The following is a 24,823-nucleotide window of genomic DNA, read 5'->3' on the forward strand; positions in this document are numbered from 1 at the left end:
GACTAAGTCCGTGTTTTCTGATCAACTTCCTTTCTAACTTTCTACTATAATTTAATTTAAATGTTATAGGCAATAATAGTGAACTGAGTTTTAACTGGGACAGGCCATCATTTTGTACTGATTCTCTGGTAGGCTTTCAGTTGGAAGAAGGAAGTAATAAACCCCTGGCTTGGGGTGAGCTGGGTCAGTTTGAGAGCCACTACTTCAGCATAGGGTCAGCTCAGCTGTTCAAACTTAGCCTTCTATCTCCTTAAAGGCTCATTGCTGTTCCCTCAGGACCACAGTGTTCCTATGGTCATTAAATAAAGAAACTTCCATTTGACAAATAAAATGGCTAAAATTAATACCTGTGGGGATTTTGAAAAAATGTCTGTGTGTTTGAGTTCCTATTAAGTGGTACATTGGAGAAGTAATCAAACACATCTATGTTTTTTAGGGAACTCCAACATCATGCAGTTACTGGTATAGGGAGCCTCTATTAAATGGCTTTAATAATCAATTTTCAATGTCTCTGTTACAAAATTCATGAAGAAAAATGTATCTCTCACTCTCTAGCCTTAATTGGTAATTGTAGGCAATACATACTCATATTTCTTTTTTTTTTAATTTTATTTTTAAGTAATCTCTATACCCAACATGGGGCTCAAACTCACAACCCCAGGATCAAGAATCACATGCTCCACTGTCTCAGCCAGCCAGGTGCCCCCAAAAGCTACTCATATTTCTATTATATTTTCATCGCACTGGGGAGGCTTCTTAAGGTATCATCCATTCTTTAAGAGTTGAATATTTGCCTTCATTTTCGTTTATTTCAATATAGAGGAGATAGAAACATCCTTTTCGTAGTCAGTTTTGGCTAGTGTACCCTAAAATTTATTAACTAATTCTAGTGAAATCACAACTCTGCATTCTTTGTTAAGAAGAAGTTGGTGGCAGCCTCTGAAGAAAATAATGTAGTGTGGTTAGCCAGTGTTCCTGTTTCCTCTAGTGGAATGTGACTAGTTTAATCAATTACATATGCAACAAGAAGTTCCTAAATTATCAAAAAGGAAATGGTTCCCAGCCACTATATATAAGATATTTTAATATCAAATAGCTCTTGCTTCATCTATCCAAGGTTTGAAATAATTTCGTTGGGGAGCAAGAATTTTCTGTCCTCTTCTAGGTCCTTCCCGCTGGACTGAGAATCAAATCGACATGAGACAGGGTAACAGGAGAAAATAAAATTTAATGTTGTATGTACCAGGAATCCACACAGATGTGGAAATTCCAAAGACTCTGGGCAAAATGAGGTATATACGTCATTCTGAACTAGGGAGAAGGGGGAGGGGTTGGAACCTCAGAAGGAAGGAATGCAGTTCACATAGCACTAATAAGAAGAGCAGATATTTGGTAATTAGATGTTTTCCCTGCCATATCAGTGGGTCACTCAGATAAAAATTATCTTTGGTAATAACCTCTATTCTGGGAAAGACCCCCAGTTTAGATTCTTTTGTGTAGTTAAAAGAGGGACAAAATTTTCTCTTGAGTCCTCCGGGTCTGCCTTCAGCTCAAAATAGTCCACATGCTGAAGTGGTATATTTTGAGGGGACCTCAAAAAAAACAAAAAAAAACAAAAAAAACACGTATTTTGTAAATCTTTTAAGTATAGTCCAAGACATTGCACTTTGAATCAGTCAGTGTGGACTGAAATTTGAATGACTGGTTAGTTTTCCTGCAGTTAGTCCTTTTGTGGAAGTATCATTGCTATTATTTAATTAAAATCAACACTAGATTGTTCATAATTGCGAACAAGGAGGATGTAATGTAATATCATATCATTTGCAACCTCTTCAGGTGATTCAACAGAGGGAAAAACATTGAGCTGGAAGGTTATCAGCAAAAATAGAATATAGCTAGAGATATAAAAATAGCATTCTCTTCCCTGTCTTTTTCAGTCTGAGCAGAGCACTCATTGTATGATTCTGCATGAAATTTGCAAAGTGCTGTGAGACTCACTTTTAATTGAGGTAACCCTGAGCTTTTTGAAGTATAACCAGTGACAGACCAAAGTGACATTTTGATTAAACAGTGGTTGAATTATGAAATCCTGATACTCTACATCACTGCTGGCAACCTTAATTGGAGTATAGAGTCTAGCTAAAGGTACAACAATAAAGCAAAAACGAACAAATAATGGAATCATGGTACCTTTTTCTATCAGTTCTCTCACAGTTCACACATACACAAAGACTTATAATTTTCTCCATTCTATTCTTTTGTTCGTTTGTTTGAACCAATAATGTCCTCCTGATTCTTTTTTCCTTTTTTTGTTGTCTTAGTTCTAAAAATTGACTAATTCCAGATAAAAGATCTTAATTATATTTTAATCAGTTGCCAGTTTAATTTTTAATGAAGCAACTCTAAGGATATACTCTTTGCTAGTATTTGCATTCAAATTTTCCAAAGATATAGATTGCTGTATTATCTTCATCGTGATTAAGTGATGGGTATTTAGAGATACATTAATGAATCAGAGAGGAGAGTACAATTGCAGAGTGCTTTTCATTACAGAGTACTTCAGCGTTGTTAAAGGATAGGATCAAAGTATGGCTTTGAAATTTATCTCACAGATACAGTTATGCAAGTCAAATGTACATTACAAGAAAGTTTATTGCAGTGTGATTTGTAATTGCAAAACATATTTTATAAAACACTGTACAGCTTAAGTATTTATCAATAATGGGCAGGTTTCTTAACGAAATATTGTACTGCTCTTTAATGGAAATTGATCTATATTTGTTGATACAGAACGCTATCAAATATATATGGTTACATAAGAATAGAAGTTATGGGGGCTATAATGTTACTCTTTGCATAAAAAAATATACCTACACATATGCAGATACACACCAATGCATATTTACGAATTACCATTCTTTGGGAGTATATATACACACACAAAAGTAGGTGGTGGTTTCCTCCAGGTAGGAGGGGCAAATGATATTCAGTTTTATCCTTTTATAGAGTTTGACATTTTTTGCTTTGTACATGTAATAATTCATAATAATAAGCTTAAATATAGGGTTTAAATAGCCATTATTGTTATAGATCAAATAAAAATAAAAATGAATATTCTAAATAATAAAACTATATGCTAGATGTTATACTATTAGAGAAGTCAACAAAAATGTCAACATTTACAAATTTATTTTTTATAAATGAGTTGTAGAAATTTAGCATCTAACCTTATCTAGAATATTGTTTGCATTGTTTAAAACAAACTAAATGTCTGCCTCTTAAAGGGAATTTCCTTAACAATATGAAATACCAAACAGTGCTCAACTGCTTTGGAGTTTCTGATCTGCCTTATATTGCAAATTTTTAAAGGGAAACTATCTATAAAACTTAAATATTTAATTTAATCTAAAGTAATAGGAAAATTTGACTTCCATGATAAAGGATGTTTCATTCTGGGTTTTATTTAAGTTCACAGCTTTATGTTTCTAGAGATTGGAATTTTGAGTGTTTTGTGTTTGCATCAGACCTCAGCACAATGTTTGTCATACAGATGAAAGATTGGATCTTTAGATCAAAAAATAATTAACTTTTTTTCTAGAATCTAAATGTAACTTGAAGATAAAATTATGTTTTCTAATTTACTCCAATTTATTAACAAACTAAACAAAACAAAATAAAAAACCCAGAAGTATATAGAAGGTCCTGCTAGACCAGTCTAGAAAATTGATAATGGGGAAAGAAAATACCACTAAATTCCACATTAACAGAGATTAAAGTATTATTGAATTTTGTACAGAAGTATGAAGCTAAACTTTTGAAGGCTGTTTTATCTCATACTTAACAACAACAACAAAAAATTGCAACTATGCATATTCCTAGAGTAAGAAAAACACTCAAATCTTATCATTCCTATGTATATTTTCAAATAATAGCTATCAATTGCATAAAAGGAGAGTTTTTACTTCACCTTTAACTTTCTCAGCATAATTCCAAGGTAGTTAATTTCTTAAAATTTATTTTCCATGTTTTTATTGAGATATAATTCAAATACTGTGTGTCACCCTTTTGAAGTGTACAATTTAGTGTTTTTTAATATAATCACAAGGTTGTGCAACCATCACCACTATCTGATTCCAGAACTTTTATCTCTCCCCAAAGAAACTCTACATCTATTAGCAATCACTGCCTGTTACCCCCTCCCAGGAGGTTAAGGGTTTTTTTGGGGGGAGGGGGAGGAAGAAGGGGAAGCAGAAAAAAAAGGAAAAGAAAAAAGTACACCAAAAACAAACCAGGGCTTTTTAAAAAAATTAATTTTCCCAAGGGCCTTTTTAAAACTTTGTTCCTTTAAAACAGTCTTGTAGATATTTTATTTTCATTTTTCAAGTTTTATTCTGTGAGATCCTCTTTAGTCTATACATTTGATTCTAGCAGTTATTCCACATCCTTCATAGAATTCATGAAATCCTAATTCTTATAAATGAAATTACAGTTTACTATAGATATGTGACATATTTGTAACGTGAGAGTAATGACAAAGAAGTTGACAACATGGTCAAAGATGTAGCTCTCTGTATATTGATCTATCTGACCATCTATACTGGTGTGAAGTAGAGAGAGAGAGATTTGAATGGGGTTAATTCTATAAGCGAATGGTTCATTAGTGAATATTGTGCTATAGCGATACTTTTTGCTGCATATAGCAATCTTGTAATTTCAGTGACTGGAGTAAAGAATGCTAGGTTAAAAGCCCCTTTGTATATCAGTTGAAATTGTGTATGTTTTTCCCTTTTTTTAAAGAGAAACAATGAAATATACTTGAACAGTTTCCATTTATGCGATTGATGATTGTGCATGCTGTATTTTAGGAGCTGATTTTATTTATTGCAGATAAAAAAATGCTTTCTCAGTATTTGGCATTCTAGGTTTTAGGGACATTTGACTGATAACTTATTTCAACATTGCTGAGTTAATATTTTGTTGCACAGAGGGTCTAAGCCCTGTGCAGGGACTGTTCTGTCAACAGTGAAGCTTATCTGGTCTCTCAATTCTGAGTTCTTGAATCTGGACTATAATTCTAAGTTCCTTTTTTCCCTCATTTCTCCTTAAGAATATTTACTTCTGGGGCGCCTGGGTGGCACAGCGGATAAGCGTCTGCCTTCGGCTCAGGGCGTGATCCCGGTGTTATGGGATCGAGCCCCACATCAGGCTCCTCCGCTATGAGCCTGCTTCTTCCTCTCCCACTCCCCCTGCTTGTGTCCCTCTCTCACTGGCTGTCTCCGTCAAATAAATAAATAAAATCTTAAAAAAAAAAAAAAAAAGAATATTTACTTCTTTCTCACTAAGGTGTTGGTGAAACTATTTATCAGAGTAGATAAAATGAAACAATTCTAAACTGGTCTTCTTTTTCTGTGGTTGGGTGCTGTTATCTTTAACTTACTGATTTGTTTATTCAGTAAATATTTATAGATAACATTCTACATGTACCAGAAATAGTGGTAAGATCTGAAGACCCAACAGTCAACAAGAGAGATATGATTATTGCCCTGTTGGTATGATTGTTGTCCTTGGAAGATACTTTGGAATTCATGGATTCAATTTGTTGAGCACTACTTAGGTATTATGTGTCTGATATTGATGTTGGCATTAAAGACATAGAGTTGGTTTGCATGTGTGGAGACTGTTTTGACACAGGAAATCCAGTGTGCTCCTAGAATGTGCAAGGTGGGATCCCAGCTGTCAGGCTCACCTTCTTCTGGGTCACCTGTCAGCCCATGTTCCATGCGGGTGAATGGTGGTACAGGTTGGAATAACTTGTTCTATCTGGGCTGCTGTTCTGTCCCCTGTAAATTCTCATTTAAATCTGTAAACTATTAAAATTCAAATGTCAGGCTAGATTCATCACCAGCTGTTTTTTTAAAAAAAAGTATTGCAAATTATATATGAATACATACGTGTGTGTATATGATGCCATGTGTCTCTGTATTCGCAAAAAAAAAAAAAAACGTTCTGTAGTTATTTACGAGGTATGAGGATTTACTGCTTTTCTTTCTACTTTAGATAATACACACTGATTTGGCTCAAGGGCTGGCTTAAAAATTTGTTTGAAGAATATTTCCTGTTAATCAGGCATGGATTGCCCTGCAGTTATTTTTTGTTTTACACCATCAGATAAATTACCCAACAACAGGAGCCTGAAATTTACTGCCCAATCAACTTTGGGCTCACTGACTTGTGGGTTATGCTTCCCAGCTGTTTTATGGCCTTAAAAGACTTCCCTATTTCTTATTTGTAAAATAATTCCATTGTTTTACTTCAACTCATTCTCTTCAACATAACTACGTATTCAAAGGTTCCTGTACATTATTTAGGTTAGACAAATACCATTTTATTTCTCTGGGTGGAATTTTCTAATTGGGTTGTGAGTATGGCTGGTACAAAATCTTGTCCAAGTATTATTAAACTATTTGCAGGTGTCTAAACATACTTAGCTATTTCATATTTCAGTATTTGACTCTATTCTTTCTTTTCCCTAAAGTGTCATTTTCTCATTATCCTCAAATTATGTATTCAACAGAATTTCCCCCTTTTGGGGAAGGTTTCTCTGATGCCTCAAAGTTGAGGTTGTTGTCACACATCTTTGTTTCTTGTTGCCCTCACCATATACCCTGGAGAGGCTTCAGGTGGTTCTTGGTGTTCCCATGCAAATGTAATGTAATGGTCATTCAGTATCACAGCATTTTTTTTTTTTTTAAGTCATAGCACTTACCAATCTGTTTAAATCATTTCCTTATCTTTCTCCCCACATATACTAGACAGACTCAGATGTCTTTGAGAGCATGATATATTTAACATATTTAAAATTTACTTTTTATCTAAATGCCTAGAAAAGTGTTTGAAATTATTCAATTGAATTATTGAAATGAATCACTCGTTTATGGGTAAGGAGGTAATCGTGACACAAAACACAGGCAACAGTTTTCTCAAAAATTTCCCCCAAATTTGTTGATATCAAGCTAAAGATTTACGATATAGTAATATTTGAAGACTTTTACTCAATAAAGAAATACTGGGGAAAACCAAGAAGGACCTATATACACATCCCAAGTAAAATTAAAGAAAAAATTTCCTCTGAGTTGAACAGTTTAAAGCAATGACTTCGTTCAGATATATAATTATCGTTCTGAATTGGCTGTTAGATCATGTAAATTTAGCAAATATTGCAAATGTTTATCATTTCAAAGTTATAATTTGAATTATTGACCCTCTTCAGGGATTTCTGAAGGCTGCCTTTGAGAAATACATGGCTTTAGAACAGACCTTTTTCTTAGATTATATTCTTTCCATTGTTTGAGTCCATATTATTTCCTCAGAACCCAGAAATTCTAATTCCATGTTGTACATTATAGTACAGTATAACATGTGCATAATAATGTAACGATGTACTCGTGTATACACTAGTAGTAATGTATTTACCACGGTGTACATACAGTAATGTATACTATAGTATATATAGTAGTGTACTAGTATAGTATATATACACTATATGTATAGTATATAATAATATAACTATAGTATAGTACATATAGTATAGTTGTCATTTACTTGCTGCTAATTCAGATGTACAGTAATATAATAGTGAGAAGATTCTCATTTCTTCAACAGTATTACTATTTTGCATCATATCCCTTTGAGAGGATATAAGTGGAAAAATATTTTTGTTTTGCAGTAGAGTATCTTCGTCATATAAAATCTGTGGTTTAATCATCAGGCATACATTTGTGTACTCAGGCTTTCTTTGGTCATTTAAAAAAAGTCCTTTATATCAAGTAGATACATTTTATTTTCTTGGTATTTTTCCTTTGATATTTGTGTTCTTTACCATTTTGTTTCCATCTTCTATTGTAAAGATGCCATGTGTCTCTGTATTCTCTTTATTTTCAACTCATTGACCTTAAATGGAAGAACAAATTAAAATCTGACCGTTCCTTCTGACTTATTAAATGTTAGGGTGAATCAGGTTGAAATGGTTTATGTAAAGCTCTGGACTCTCTACTTACACTCTTCCCTTTTTTAATCCATACTTATATTCCTGCAAGATAAATCTTCCTACAGTGCTTCAGTCATGTAATTTCCCTGGCTAAAAACCTCCAGAGGTTCCCCATTGCTTATTAAATTAAATTCGAACTTGTTCTCTGACATTCATGACCCTCCAAACCCCAATAAGATCCACCTTCTAGTCTCAACTATGACTACTCCTCTGTTCACACTACATACAGCAATACATCTGAATTATTTGATTTGTACAGACTCTACTATCTTTTGTTCCACTCTGTATATTTCTTTGGGCTTCTTCCTGGAACACTGCTCAAATTCAACTGATTATCCTTCGGAAACAATTTCAGAAATCTGTCTTTAAGAAGCTTCTCCTGATTTGTTTATTCCATACATATTTATCTATAAGGCTTTAGTAAAGGGTACAATGAAGGAGAGTTAAAATCCTTATTATAATGAGTGTATCTATTAGGCCAAGGTGTTAGATGATCAATAAATTAAGAAATAAAATATAAAATATTAAGCGATGATAAGTGCTATGAAGGAAAATAGTGAAAGTGCCATAGGAGTGTGTAATCAGAGCTGGAGGGCTGATGTATTATCAAGGGTGATCAGGCATATGTTCTCTTATGAGGGAACAATTTCAGAGAGACCAAAATGAGTAGGGGACTCAGTCATGGAGATATCCGGAGGACCTGAGACTGAGGGAAGCGTGAGTTCGAGACTGCTGGGACAGCAGCAAGCTGGCTGTGTTTACAAAATAGCCATCAGGCTCTGGTGGCTAAGTCGGAATGAGTGAGCAAAGACATTAGAGAGAAGCAAGCCTTGTGAGCCAGCCCGCGGATTTTGACTTTCAGCGTGAAAGATAGTAATCCAAGGAGAGTTTTGAGCAGAGACTTGACATGAACTGGTTTATTATTATGAAGGATCACTCTGGTTGCTGTCTTTTGATAATAGACTGCAAGGTCACAGAGGGGAAATAAGGGGGAGCACAAAAGGCTATGTCGATCAAGATTTGATGGTGGATTGAACCTGGATTTTGGTGTAGGAAGTGACTAGGTAAGGGTTAGTTTTGTGAGATAAGGGACTGTGTTTAAAAGGAGATAAGAAATCATACACAAAAAATTAACATTGTAGACTCTTTCTTCATCCTCAAAGCTACCATTACTTTTTCTATTTTTAACAGTAATATCTTGTGCAGGGTTCTTTATTAAGCTATTTACTTACATTATTCATATTTAACCTCACAACCCAATGAACTGTAGGTATTAAATATTGTTGTTACGTTTTTATATATGAGGTACTTGGGAAATAGAGAAGTTGAATTATAAGAAAATATTATATGTGTCTATCTTCCTGTATTCTTAGGGAAGGCAAAAAAATGGCTAGGAATAAATACATCACATTGTTAATAGTGGTAGAAAAGTAGATGATTTTTCTTTTCTTTATATTTATCTGTATTCCTTTTAAGAATAGGGATGCCTGGGTGGCACAGCGGTTAAGCGTCTGCCTTCGGCTCAGGGCGATCCCGGCGTTATGGGATCGAGCCCCACATCAAGCTCCTCCGCTGGGAGCCTGCTTCTTCCTCTCCCGCTCCCCCTGCTGGTGTTCCCTCTCTCACTGACTGTCCCTATCTCTGTCAAATAAATAAATAAAATCTTAAAAAAAAAAAAAAAAGAATAGGTATTGGTTTTCCTTTAATTATTTAAAAATTCCTGTATTTAGATGTATAAGGATATTGCTTTCATAATCTAATAAATGTTAAATGTGCAAATCAAGATTTTTAACTCAATTTACTGGACTTTTTAATTTTATAATTGACAAAGCATAGGATTTACACTCAGACTTCGTTTCAAATTCTGTCACCTTGGGCAAATAACATAGCCTTTCTGGACTTGTATGTCTTATCTGTACACTGAAGCTACCAATCCCAAGGCTTCAGGCTTGTTTTCAGGATGCAGGTGGATAACAAAATAACTGGTTTAGGCATAATGCCTGAAGTCTATATCTAATAAATTGCTATGAAAATGAATTTCAACTAAGAACTTGGATTAATTTTACAATTTTTTTATATCCCAATGTCATGGCTTAATTATAGGCTCTCGTGCTACTTTGGGGGATGGAATTTATATTCTCCTTAACTTTTTAAAAATATTTAACATATATTGATTTTCTTTATTCTAAAATGCTTTAAAAATAAATAAAATGCCCTAGTGAGTTCTTTTAAATAGATTTGGATAATTATAAATAATCAATTAAGGACCATTTTTAGACACTGGTTTAGTGCGGGCCAGTGCTGTTTTGTGAAAAATTCCCCTTCCACGATTTAGCTATTGTGGACATTGCTGCTATGAACATTGGGGTGCATATGGCCCTTCTCTTCACTACGTCTGTATCTTTGGGGTAAATACCCAATAGTGCAATGGCTGGATCATAGGGTAGCTCAATTTTTAACTTTTTAAGGGACCTCCACACTGTTTTCCAGAGTGTTCTCAGCAATTTATGTAAATGTCGCCCTCTATAGTTAAGAAATTTTTTAAAATCATAAGATAAAATATATTTAAATGAATTGGGTAGGTGTACCACTAAAATAATGACACGGACCCCATTTTCCTTTTCTTTTTAAGATCTTATGTATTTATTTGAAAGAGAGAGAGAGAGTGCACACAAGTAGGGGGGATGTGCAGAGGGAGAGGGAGAAGCAGGCTCCCCACTGAGCAGGGACCCTGACAGGAGGCTCTATCCCAGGACCCTGAGATCATGATGCGAGCAGAAAGCAGATGCTTAACTGACTGAGCCAGCCAGGTGTCCCATGACCCTATTTTTCTAATATGTATGTATGTAAAAATTTTCCACGTCTTATACCTGGCAATCCAAATGAACAGTTGTTATATGTTTAATGTGACTGAATTACATTTTTCCCTAGAGATAAGAATGTGAAAAAATAAAAACTAATGCAATCTTCTGCAATATTATTTTAAGATTACCAGTCCTACCAAATTATTGTTGTATGATTTACATTATCTTGGCTTGCCTTGTCTCTAAGTTCAGTTATTTCCATTGGCTTTCACTCTTCTTAAATGTCACTAGATTTTTTAAATATTACAATGATTGTTATAAAATAAATTCAGGATTACTATATAATGGTTTTTAATAAAACTAAGCAAAACTGGATTCAGTGTGTGAAGGACATTCACTATAATGAACTTCATTACATGTCACTCAGTGGTAGACCTGTATGAATCACCAGTGATACTAACTTTTCTGAAATTAAATGTTTTAACATTTCTTCTAGATGAGAGGTTATACGCATCTTTGAATAGTACCAAAAAAGTGTCACTATATTGGGATGTTCTTCCAGTGATGGGCTCATCCAGAGATATTCCTTTGTCTAGTGCACTTTCTCCCCATGGAGTCTTACGGTGTTCAAGAAGCCCTAAAGGCAAATAGCTTAATACAGAGAAAGGACACACAGTGCTGTTGATCAGGTATGAGATCTTCTGTACTTTAATAGGGGAAGTAAAATAGTATAATATAATTTGGGAGCCATAGGAAAATTTTGTAATCCTTCATGAAACACTAACTATATAGATATATAAACTGAGACTTTGAAATATGAATCTTCTTCTAGGGCATGATTAACTATAATATATTTTGTGGACTGATTCTAAAAACTGTATGTCCCAGGACATCATTAAAGACCTGTTGCACAAATTATACCAAACTGATCTGATTTCTTTCAAGCTGTGGGATTTGGGTCCATTTTAATTTTTAATTTTTATTTTTTTTGATGCATTTTTATTTTTGTCATTTTCAGTTTTAATTCTGTTTTGCCATATTGAAAGTGAGATCTGTGGTTTCACTTTTCTACCTACACTGGATTGACTCCTTTGGGTTATTCTTAATATGGCATATAATTTAGGAATTGCATTACTGTAATCCCTTTAGGAAACAGTTCATCAGTAGTTACAAATTGCTCCCAAATGACAAGTATAAAAGGGCAGCATGTTAATATTTTTTATGATTTTAGGACTCAGAAAAGCATTATTTTTGTTTTATGATGAAACTGGAACCCATTACTTTGTAGTAATTGTATTTTGTTAAGGTCAGCAAACCATATTGGCTTCTGAACATTGACTCAGATATATCCTTTAAAAGCAAGAACATTTAGATGTACCATGATATTTCCTTAAATGTCTTGTCATAAATTATTATTATTTTTTAAAGATTTTATTTATTTATTTGATAGAGAGAGACAGCCAGCGAGAGAGGGAGCACAAGCAGGGGGAGTGGGAGAGGAAGAAGCAGGCTCCCAGCGGAGGAGCCTAATGTGGGGCTCGATCCTGGAACGCCAGGATCATGCCCTGAGCTGAAGGCAGATGCTTAACGACTGAGCCACCCAGGCGCCCCGTCATAAATTATTTTAAAGGACAAACGCAAAACTTGTATGTTTGCAGGACTCTGTATTGGCTGGTATATATAATATATCTGAAACTTTATAAGCCAAAAAACCCCATATACTCCAATATCAACATTTTTGAGTCCAGTTTTAAAAGTTAACACATGCCATAGAAAGTTAAGTTGAAATGTCTAACTCTTTAAGTAAGTTTAATGATTTCATGGAGATTTTTCTGAGTATCATTTTTTAAAAATATTTTATTTATTTATTTATTTATTTTGAGAGAGAAAGAGCACTGAGTAGGGGAGGAGCAGAGGCAGAGGGAAAAGCAGACCCCCGGCTGAGCAGGGAGCCCAACACAGGGCTTGATCCTGGGACTTTGGGATCATGACCTGAGCCAAAGGCAGAACCTTAACCGACTGAGCCACCCAGGTGCCCATCTCCCAAGTATCATAATGTACTATGTACTGTAATGTGAGTGATTAAAAGATGTCATAATTTTTGTTTTTAAAAAATAGTTATATTTTTGGGAACTATGGCAACCTCATGAATGAATCTATCAAAGCAGATTGTGAATAGTAAAATATGAGACTATTGGGCTAATAGGTTAAATGGGAGAAAAGATCTAGTTAGGAGTCCAGAAAATATCAGAAAGAAAGATGCAACAGAGATAGTCCTTGGAGAACTGGTAGGATTGAGTTGTTTGAAGTAAGAGAGTAGGCATCTTCTTTTATTTTTAAAGATTTTATTTTTAAGTAATCTCTACATCCAACATCGCACTTGAACTTACAACTCTGAGGTCAAGAGTTTCCCACTCTATTGATTGAGCCAGCCAGGTGCCCCAAGAATAGGCATTTTAGAATAAGAGGACCATGTGAAGAAAACAACAAAAAGAGGCTGAAAAGATAATATTTAGGAATGACTAGTCTAAATATTGCTGGAGTTTAGGGTATAAGTAGGATAGTCATGGAAGAAAATGCCTCAAAATAGTTTAGAGGTAGGGAATTCATATGAAATTTTGATGGAAATTGGGAGCCATTGAAGTTTAATGTGTTGGGGAATTACACAGTTGGAACTTCCTTTGTGAGTATAATCAGAAAATGGTTCATCTGATGAGTTAGAGAAATATTGGAAGCAAAGAAACTGGTTAAAAGACAGTGCAAGCATTCTGGGTGGGAAGCAATAAGGACCCGTACTGTGGAGTTTACATTAAAAATGGAAATAAGCATCTGGATCAGTGACCTCAGGGAACTCCAGTTACTTTCATTAGAATTTAGGAATTTTGTTTTAACATTGTCTTCTGTGAGATCACAGGACTTAATAATAAACTCTTTTCATCTCAAGCTCTCAATCTGAAAGGGGTTTATTTCATGCATCTCCCACCCTCTTCCTGACTATGGGCATTTGCTATGACCTTCGAGCCCCTCAGTACCAGTTCCATTGTTTAGGCCAGATAGGAGGTGCCCCTTGCTAGTCAGGCTCCTTAGGTCTATCATTATAATTAGGGAGAGTTACTCTCTCTTCATGTACATCTGTCATCTTATGATGGTGGAATTACATGGTTTTCAGCATGTCATGTTCAGATATATTGTTTTGTTTTCATTTAATCATATGACATTTTAAAAACTATCAGCATTGAGGTAAGGAAGAGGACAGATTTTTTACTTCTTCTGAATCTCCTTTCTTCCTTCCTAGGTATAAACCAAGGTGTTCTGATTAGATCCAGAATCTGTCCATAGTAATCTCTAATTCTTAAAGAACTCCATTCTGAATTTGCAGACACTACCCTCAACCTGCTATCCCAGCACAATAGTCAGGACTGAGATTATTCTGTTTACCCAAGTTTGGGGTTTATCTCAGTCAAGTGCCAGGTCTGTGTGGATAACTCCATGTTGTTGTTGTTATTATTATTATTGTTATTATTTTTGCTCTGAGCTTTTTACACTTCATTTAGAGTTTTTAGATATACATAGGATTGCTTAGGGCTAAATGAAAATTGTATCCTGTATCTAACAGCAGAATCAAAAGTGCAAGAGTTGCTGGATTTGCTTTTTTTATTAAGGATCCAGAGGTGTGACCACATTCTCCACAATTTCAAGGAAGTCTTTAGGACCTTTGTGGCAGGAACAGATGCTGAAGTCAGTTTAGCCCCTTGAACAGTTCTTCTCTGCCCTTGGGCTCCACTGTCTGTGCAACATTTCTTTCTCAAGCCTAAACTTCCCTTGTGGAATCTTTCCAGGTTTTGCTTCAAATGCAGGTTAAGACCTTCCTTATTCCCCAACTCATTTCTGTCTATTGTATCAACACGGAACCAACTCTGCTGTGGCCCTTGCAAGGAGTTCTGACATCCTAAATAGATGCTATAATAAGAGATCAGTCTATCCACATGGGTAATGAGACCCCTATTTCTTTACTCAGCTCACAGAAATGATGCATCCTGAGGACTTTGGGCCTCTGGGATTTCTGCTGTTATTAGTGAGGACTTTGTAGATGCTAATATATGTTCATATTATACTAGATATCAGATACGTTGTTTCTCTTAATTAAAATGGTAGAAGGTTAGGAACCAAAATGGTTCTACCAAGAGCTGTCGTATTTTCCTTAGAATGCAGTGGGAGTATCTGTTAGTGTTAATAGTCAACTCTACATTGTCAGGAGCTGCTCCTCGGAAGTTACTGCAAGGTAGCCCTCTACATTCTTGGTTAAATATGTTTTTAATGGGTTGAACTTTGAACAACATTTCATATAATATTCTAATTGCTTTCTCTTGTTAAATGAAAAAAAGACATTTAAAAACATCTGACTTACCAAATTCTAGCTTGCAGTTCTCCTAGTCCTTACTAAAATTTATATTCTTTGAGAGAAAGATCCTAGTTCTCAAAAAAATAATTCCAAGCAATGTTAATTTTTGGAAGTCAGCTTTAAAACTAATATAACCTAATTATATAAGATGTTTTTATAACATAAACTAAATTATATAATACGTAAACAAATTTAAATTTTATAAAGCTTAAAAGTAATGTGAGAGAAAGATCCTAGTTCTCAAAAAAATAATTCCAAGCAATGTTAATTTTTGGAAGTCAGCTTTAAAACTAATATAACCTAATTATATAAGATGTTTTTATAACATAAACTAAATTAAATTATATAACATATAAGCAAATTTAAATTTTATAAAGCTTGAAAGTAATGATAACTAAATATGTTAATATGTATTAAATATTTTTATCAGAGCCTTTAAATTATGCTTCTGGAAATACATTAAATGTGGTATTTCAAATACAGACAGAAATGATGTTAATTTATATTCATATATCTCTTTGCATCTCCTAGAAAACATTTTTCTCATGCTATATTTTTTAATCCTTACAGAAATGCTGTGAGGTAGAAAATGTTGGTGCCATTGTCTTTACAGTACAGATAGGAAATTTGTTCAGTAAAACATGCTTGGAAAGTGACAGAAATGGACTCTTGATATTCTAGTACCTTAGTGTTCTTCTGACTCCTAGTATTATGTGGCCTCTATTGAAACACTAAAATAATATTTTTTTTCCCCTAAAGACAGAGCTCATGAACCGTTCATCAATAGCAGGTATCCATTATGTTCCTCTTACAATTAGTATTTTGCTAGGCACTGGGAATGCAAAGTAAATAAGACTGCCTTGGCCATCAAAGGATGGATGGTCTGATAAATATTTTTATAGACCATGTCATAATCTAATCTGCAAATCACAGACACAGGGAATAATTTATCTCTTGTTCCTTTAGCCAACAACATGGTGCAATATTTTTTCCTACCATGTTACTAATTGAGCAAAGGGAAGCTTTTTCTGCTGGGTTGAGTGGATAGCCTTTGTAGAAAGGGAACTCTCCTAGGAACTGGACACCTGGATTTTGTCTTTGCCTCTGATATGAACTTGTACAACTTTGAGAATACCATTTAAACTTCTCAGTCCTTACTTTTTTTCGTTTATAAAATAAAACTTGGCCCAACTCACCTCACAGGGTTGGTGTGAGGAAAACATTTTACAGGTAAAATTGAAATTGAAAAATGTGGGAGGACTTGACAAATACAGGGTAATAATGTCTAATTCTGGTGACTATGTTTTTACTAACAGATAACTAGAGTTATGATAAGAACTGCCACAAGGACAATATCTAGCATATTCTTTAATTGGGTCCCATATCCTCTGGGATCAGTGGTAAAAGGAAACTTAAGTAACGAAAATGTCCGAAGTGAAAACATATTTAATCGTCAGTCTGAAGATCCTGACATGCCAAGTAAGCTTTGTCAATATAGTCTTACAAGTTGAAGTAGATTGGAGTGCCATTTTTCCTTTGCCTTAGGCTGTTAATATAGAAACATATGGTTTTTTTTAAATAGGCATCCTTTTTTTTTTTTAAAGATTTTATTTATTTATTCGACAGAGATAGAGACAGCGAGTGAGAGAGGGAACACAAGCAGGGGGAGTGGGAGAGGAAGAAGCGGGCTCATAGCGGAGGAGCCGGATGTGGGGCTCGATCCCATAACGCTGGGATCACGCCCTGAGCCGAAGGCAGACGCTCAACCGCTGTGCCACCCAGGCGCCCCAGAAACATATGTTTTTTCAGTGCCAACACAAATGGGAATACATTATTGTTAGAAACCTATAATAATTCCAACATTTTAAGGCATCAAAGCACTACATTGTAATGCAGTTCTATACTAAGGGGAAACTTTTGCTTTTAGATGAGTAAATTGAAGATATGTTTCCACACTCTAATTGTTTCCATCATGACCTTTATTACATCACATTTTACTTGCATTTATATCTTTGAAGGAGCAACAGATAGGAAAGACTAGGACACTGTGAAGACAGAGTCATGTGGAGCACTCATGAAAAATTAAATGCCCTCAGCACACACAGAAGTAGGTCATTCTATTCTTTATTAAATTTATATATCATAGTCACTGATTAACCTGTATTTGGGTATTATAATTAGATAAGTCTGAACTTTCTTTATTGTCAAAGCATCTACCATGTATAACAGGCAGCATCAAGTTAAAAGATGATCCAAGAAATTCCTTCCTCAAATTTCTTTTCCCTTTGTCTCATATTTCATGATTTTGCACCTCTGTCTTGCATACTTCTAGGATTCTTTCCCTAAATGATCTATTTTTATCTTTGGTAGCTTATATCAGTGAAAGATGAAAGATCTCAGGTCCAAGTAGAATACACAGGGCATTACATTAGAACTCTATCTAAATCCCCCGGTGTTAGAATTTCAAGGATGAGTATTTGAAGAAATGGCACAAAGAACTTTATGCTTTTCAAAAATATAGGATGGCTGAGTAGACAAAGAATAAAAAATTCACTCTCTCTCAAGTGCAAATTATATAAACGGGCAGCCAATATTCCCCTCCTAATGTAAAACCACAGCACAGTAACTTGAGACATATTTGATCATTCCTGGAGACAGGATGATCTCTTTGGTGGGCATTTGAAAATGTTATTCTAAAGGTCTGAAAAGGACATTTGATGGGTCATATGAAATATTAGCTGTACATTCAAGTATTATATTAGATAACTCCAGAAAAGTGGGAATGCATTTGATTGTGAATTTCAAAAACAAAAAGGATGAAAGAAGTACATTAATATCTCTCTTTCACCATCATTAAGACAATATGATCTGTACCATTTTTTATTATATGCTTATAGACTGGAAAGAATAATATCTTGGTTAATGCAAATTGCAAATGTTAGCTATTTTATGATAATATATTTTTCAATGTTCCAAAACACCATGCTGTAGTAATAAGATTACTATTTTTTCCCATTTCATGTACACATCAATACTCTTAGCATGGCGCAGCTTTTCTATGCATTTTTATATGGATATTTTTCATTTTCTTGGGAAGATAACACAAAATTTAACACCAAATTGCTCTTTAACTCTACAAATATGCTGCCAAAGTGATAATTATCAGGTCTGTAGTGTCCTATATCAGGTATTCATGTGGTTCTTTGTGGTTTGATAATGGCTTTATGATTTACATTTAAAAGATTTTGAAAGGTGAGGGATAATTCTACGGTCCTGAAACATCAGAAGTTAAAATGTGAAGCATTACTGTAGTCACATAAATCAACCAATTTCCCTTTGTTTTCACAATACAACATATTTTCTCTTGTTGAAAATGAGTGCATCAGCATAAAAGCCTCTTGAGCAAGAAAAATGTATATTGATCACTGTAAGTGCATTTCTGTAATACCTTGAAGTTCTTAAAATTGACCCTAAACCATGTTTTATTTCTGACAATAGTTTCTTTTCATGTATTAATATTTATTGTTTTATGCCTTAATAGAAACACAAAAATAATTTTCATTGCAAAAAAACCTATGTAAGATCCACCTTTTTTTTTTTTTAAGATTTTATTTATTTATTTGACAGAGAGAAACGGCAAGAGAGGGAACACAAGCAAGGGGAGTGGGAGAGGGAGAAGCAGACTTCCTGCCAAGCAGGGAGCCTGATGCGGGGCTTGATCCCAGGATCCTGGGATCATGACCTAAGCTGAAGGTAAATGCTTAATGGCTGAGCCACCCAGGCGCCCCAGATCCATCTTACTCTTTGAATTTTTTTGTAGCATTTGGTAAATATCACAAACATTATACTCAATGTAAGAGTTAACAGATTATCCATCATAACTCTTATAACACTTTTGTCCTCCAACAAGGTGTTGAAATATGTATGCGTTGTGAATCTGTGACTCATCTGTGTTACTACAAAGTACACCTGTCTGGTAAACATACAGAGAAGATAGATTCTAGACCAAAAGGCTGTTTGTGTTAGAACCTGAATACTAGTTTTTCTGATTTACCGTATCATCACTTTGCACTTCACATTTTCCATTTGGAAAATGGTGATAACATGACTCTTCATCTAGTTCAATGGATGTTACAGAAATAGATGAGACAGCATATGTGAATAGTTCACGGAGCTTTAGAGAAAGTTGCTGTGTAGATTGAGGTAACGTGTAAGGCCAAAGCTACTGGCTAAGGCAGGTGCTTCTTCATTGATAATTTAGTTTCTCCCATTGTAACGTCAAAGCAGGCTGTCTGGCAAGAGACATGGAATATCATGAAGAACTGGAATAGATTCCAGGATTTTAGCCCTGTTTCGCACTTCTCCATTCCTGATGACTTGGATTAAATGGTGACTGCCAATATGAATTGATAGAAAGACAATTTGTGTCATGATTCATGGACTCTCCCCCCCCCACCACTACTTATTAACTATCTTTTGTTTTTCCTTTTTTTTTTCCCCCTTAGTATCCTTCACTCTGAAGTAAAAGGTTGAGGAAGACACACAAAATTGTAAATAATATGACGTAGGTGTTTTGAATGTTAGGTAAAGATTAGAGAAACATAATTAGCCGTATTAAATCACCAGTTATGTAAACACAAATAATTTGTTATGCCTGTATGCTGTTACTTCATACTTCTTTGTCACAATTTATTATACCATATATTTTAGTAAAAAGTAATCAAAGTGGATTAAAAGCCTTACATAATTAGTATGAGACAGCCATAGTAAATGTAGTATTAAAAATACATTTTAACTGATTTATAATTGAGGAGAAAAATCTAGTGCTTAGGGAAATCATATGCACTTTTGACTCTCCAGATGTTTTATTGGTAAACTAATTAAGGGTTACACAGGTATGGATTGTGTAATTCCTTCATAAAATAAAGCAAGAGGAAAATACACCCATCTGAATTTAAAAGCATTCTTAATTTTATTACATTTTTCGACAACACTGTGAGTAAATAATGACCGAACAGAAACTAAACAATTGCAAAAAATGGAATATTGAATACATATTAGTGCAATTAAAGATATCTATTTTGATTGATGCAATATCCTTTGAAAACATTGAGGTAGAAAATATTTTAGAAAATATTTCCTTTCATGGGTATTTTTGAAATTAAAATACCTCCCCAAACCCACTGACAAATTATGCATATTAGTTTCTAAATGCTCTGGTATATTTGAAAATCAACTGCTTTTGCATGATTGCGTTGATTTAAGATCCTGGTTCCAACCTCAATAGCTTCTCAGGATGCACTAAAAAATAAAGGTAAATTTAGTAATGTTGTTTCACTTTCCTCTATAAATTATCTTCTCTGGGCACACTCACTCCCTCCCCACTGGGAAACACACACACACACACACACACACACACTTCCTGCTTAAGCTTATTTACTCTTAATTCCATATATTCTTTAACCCTCTGCTTTAGATGCTCTAGTGTTCTCATCTTTTCATACACAGGAAACCATTATTTCCCTCTCTGTGCCTGTGTTCAGATTTTTCCTGGGCATGGAACACTTGCCTTCTAATCTCTACCTGTCAAAGTCTCAAAGTGAATTCTTCACTATTCCAAAACCAATCTTTTCCTTCTCAGAATCACTATAGCCAATGCACGTTTTGGCAAATTGCCCCATGTAACAGGTGGTGATATAAAAATAAATTGCTAATGTAGAAAATTGAAATTAGAAGTAATTAGGATATTTTTCCTGCTTTAAGTCACTGTTGAAAATGACAGTGATGTTTCATTTTTGATACTATTCATTGCTTTATTTTTGCAAACCTCTGAGAGCTTTAGACTTAAGAGATACTCTAAGATCCTGAAAGTCCTATAAAATGCTTGTAACCAGGTTTGATACTTCAGATACTTCATGTGTGAATTTCAAATTTGCCAGCAAACTTAAAACCGTGTGTATTTACAACATGCATGCAGGCAGATTCCAAGTGCTATCAATTGATCATTGAATCTTTTTAAAATAACATAGCTTTGGGACACCTGGGTGGCTCAGTCAGTGACGCATCTTCCTTGGGCTCAGGTCATGATCTCAGGGTCCAGGGATCAAGCCCCACGGTGGGCTCTCTGCTCAGCAGAAGTCTGCTTCTCCCTCTCCCTTTGAGCTCGTGCTCTCTCTCCCTCTCACTCTCTCTCCCAAATAAATAAATAAAATGTAAAGAAAAAATAACATAGCTTTATCTTAGAGCATATAGAAAGGATGAAAACCATTTATGTTGCTTTCAATAACTGTTTAATACTATCATGTAACCAGAAATATAGTTTCTTTGACTCTGCTTTTTAATGCTTTTGTAGCATAATGACTATAAAATATAAATTATGTTTTATAATAAATAACTATATATAATGCACAATCTATAAAATAACACATATCCTATTATACACAGTATGCTATCAGTTTCATTACATATTGTGAACCCTATAGACATAGCACATACTATGGCAGATTGGGGTAAGCAGAGAGAGACATAGAGTTTGTGTGTGTGTGTTAGAGGTTAAAGTTGAGGATACTTTTTGAACCCTGTGATGAGACAACATCGTTTCCCCAACAACAACCATCCTAAGCAAAATGTATGTTTCTATCACCATGTGTTTTATGTCCTTCCCCTGTGTCCTCCAACATTCAGGCACTCTATTATTTGACAGTTTACTTCCCAGACACTGAGGACCAGAACAGATGGAAGCTGGAATCCTGGGAGAATGTTGGCTAAAGACACGGGTTTATCTTTCCTAAAGAACACAAGAGCAGAGAATTTTAAAAATGAGATGAGGAGAAATTTCAAGGATCATCTTTACCATTCCATATTAAAGCATGATTTCTTTTTTATAGTCTCCAAAAAGCAGCTGTCTGGTTCCTTTAAAACAACCATAGTAACGTAACTAATGTAATGGTTAAGAGTTACTGCTATGGATCAGTCCAGCTGGGTCTGTCTTCTATCTTTGCTAGCTCAGAGAGCTTAACTCTTTCATGCTTCAGTTTCTTTCTAATACAGAGTTAGTAAAAAACTTCATAGCAGTTAAGGAGATTAAAAGAGATGATGCACTTAAAGTATAGCATAGTGCCTGGAAGAAAACCCTCAATACATATTAGTAGTTGTTTTCATATGATTATATTGTTGGAGAGCTCGTTAAAAAGATTTTTTCCCTATATTTTAAGTCCCAAACAACACGGCGTCCTACTTTTACAAGTTAGAAGAGTTTATGCCTTTTGAAAGGTATTCAAAAGGACTGTCTCTTTCAAATGAGAACCATTTAAGCATTTAAGTATGGGTAACATTTCTCTAAGTCTTTTTGAGTCTAAAAATTCTAAGTTATTTGATCTCCTCATATGTCATGGATTATCATCAGGACTATTCTCCTCTGGGTATTGAGCATGTGTTAGTGTTTCCGGAGAAATTCAATGCAATATTCCTAGTGGACTGGACAGGAGTCAAGCAGAATATCACTACCCCTTTCCTTGTGCCTCGGCTTCTGTTGCCGATGGCGCTATTGCATATGACGGCAGTTACACATTTCATTTTGAACAGGTTAAGTTTTCTTGTTATGTTGAGGCAGTGACACATGACATTTCCAGCAGCATCACTGAAACCAAGTTTGTAGTCAACTCAAAATCTGAAAGGATTTTTATTCTCTGTCCCTATGATTGGATGCCGTTGCCATGTTTCCTTCATCATGCATATTTGTCTTAGTTTTAATTGATATTTTTAACTCTTAGTGAGGAAATTTCCCTTGATGCCTATAAAAATAATTCAAGCCCCTGAGACCATCTCGTCTGTTGCTGGACTACAGCAAGTATTACCTGAGTTTCCTGGTGAAGATTTTCTAAGGAGAAGGAGAAATAGTGCTCCCTCGACAAGGCAGAAATCTCAGGGACACAAACTTCCTGTTTCTGTCCCATTTCCTAGGCTCACTTGCCCCTGTAACTAACCCCCAAAATACTTTCTTTGGCCATGTAAGATAATATGAGAAATCTGTCTACTAATTATGCCCTGATGAGCTTGGAGCATCAGTTTACTTTGGGCTAATTTTTTTTTTTTTTAATGTTAGTGTACCCTCAGTTGTCTTAGAAAATTTAGTTCAATTTAATAAATATATATTGAGCATCTATGCTGTACAAGACTGTGTTTCCTGCTATTAGGGGGCTCTCTACTCATGAAGCACGTTTGATCATGGCCGTGGGTCTCAAGACAATTTCTGGAGCCACCTCTGGTGGAAAAGTGCGAGTGACAGGAGGCTTCCCAACAGCCTTCAAGTCTAACTGACTTGGAGTTGGACCAAGGCATAGCCTGTGTTGTCCCCATCTTCAGCATATGTAAATTTACGTAAGGGCTGAGAGTATTCAAAGAACACCAGGACTCCGTTGGTTTCCCAGGAGTGTATGAGGAGTAGGAGACAGAACTGGAAAGGTGAATTTGGTGAAAGATTTTTGAAGTGTAAATGTCCATATTATACTTTTATGGTTATACATCCATATATGCACCTAGACATTAGCTCAAAGATTATTTCAGAAATTGACTCCCACCTTCTTTGAGCCCTGTCTCATCAAATTCCCTTGGTGTTTATACTGTTGTGGGTTTTATAACCAGTAGCCCCTCTCGTCCTGGTATTATAATTTATGTATTTGGATAACATGAAGAGATTTTGATTCTGCCTATTCTAAAATGCTTTCAGTTGTCACCAATCATCATATCACAGGAACAAAAGATGATACGTGCCAATGCCTGGCCTAGGTACCCAGACTATGGCTCATACAATGGGCCTCTGGCCCCAGGTTATCTGGGAAAGTATATCAGTCATCAAATGCCAGACAAAGGAATTTGAACATTATTCTATGAATATTTTATGTTATGGAGGAATTTAGGCAAGAAGTAACATGACTAGGAAGTTCACATGGATAGCAATACATAGGAGACAGGATAGGGGCTCATCAGGAGACTTGGAGTAGGTATGAGAAGATGAAGAGGCCATGGAGAAGCACAATCCACAAACACTGGCAAATGAGGCAGGAAGAGAAAAAGAGGAAAGGATTAGTTGGAGGTGATACTATGGGTTTTTGTCTGATTAATTAATGGAAGAATTATTACTTTAAGAAGGGTAATAAATGCTGGAGGGTCTGGGTTATCGGGAAGAGGGTAAGTCCAGGATTGGACATATTGATTTTAAGTTGATTTTGAGTTGCAAGTAGGATAAGAGCAGGGATTCAAAATATAAAATAGAAGTAAGAAGGGAGTCCAAAGCTGCATAAAGAGATTTGGGGTCAGTCAGAGAAATTTTGAAGTGATTAGATGGATGAACCTCTCAACTGGGAACAAATTGAGAGGAGTAGACCAAGATGGTGGGAAGAGTGATGATGAATTCTGAACCCAGGGAATTTCAAGAACAGTAAAAATTACATAGGTAAGTAGAAGTGAATACAATTATAGCTAATAAGAATAATGACCAAGAAGAACTGGTCAGTTTAGTAATTTGAGATATATCGCTATGTAAACTCATATTAACTTATCTGTATCTGT

This window comes from Ursus maritimus, unplaced genomic scaffold (assembly GCF_017311325.1).
Source record: "Ursus maritimus isolate PB19 unplaced genomic scaffold, ASM1731132v1 scaffold_36, whole genome shotgun sequence".
NCBI lineage: Eukaryota > Metazoa > Chordata > Mammalia > Carnivora > Ursidae > Ursus > Ursus maritimus.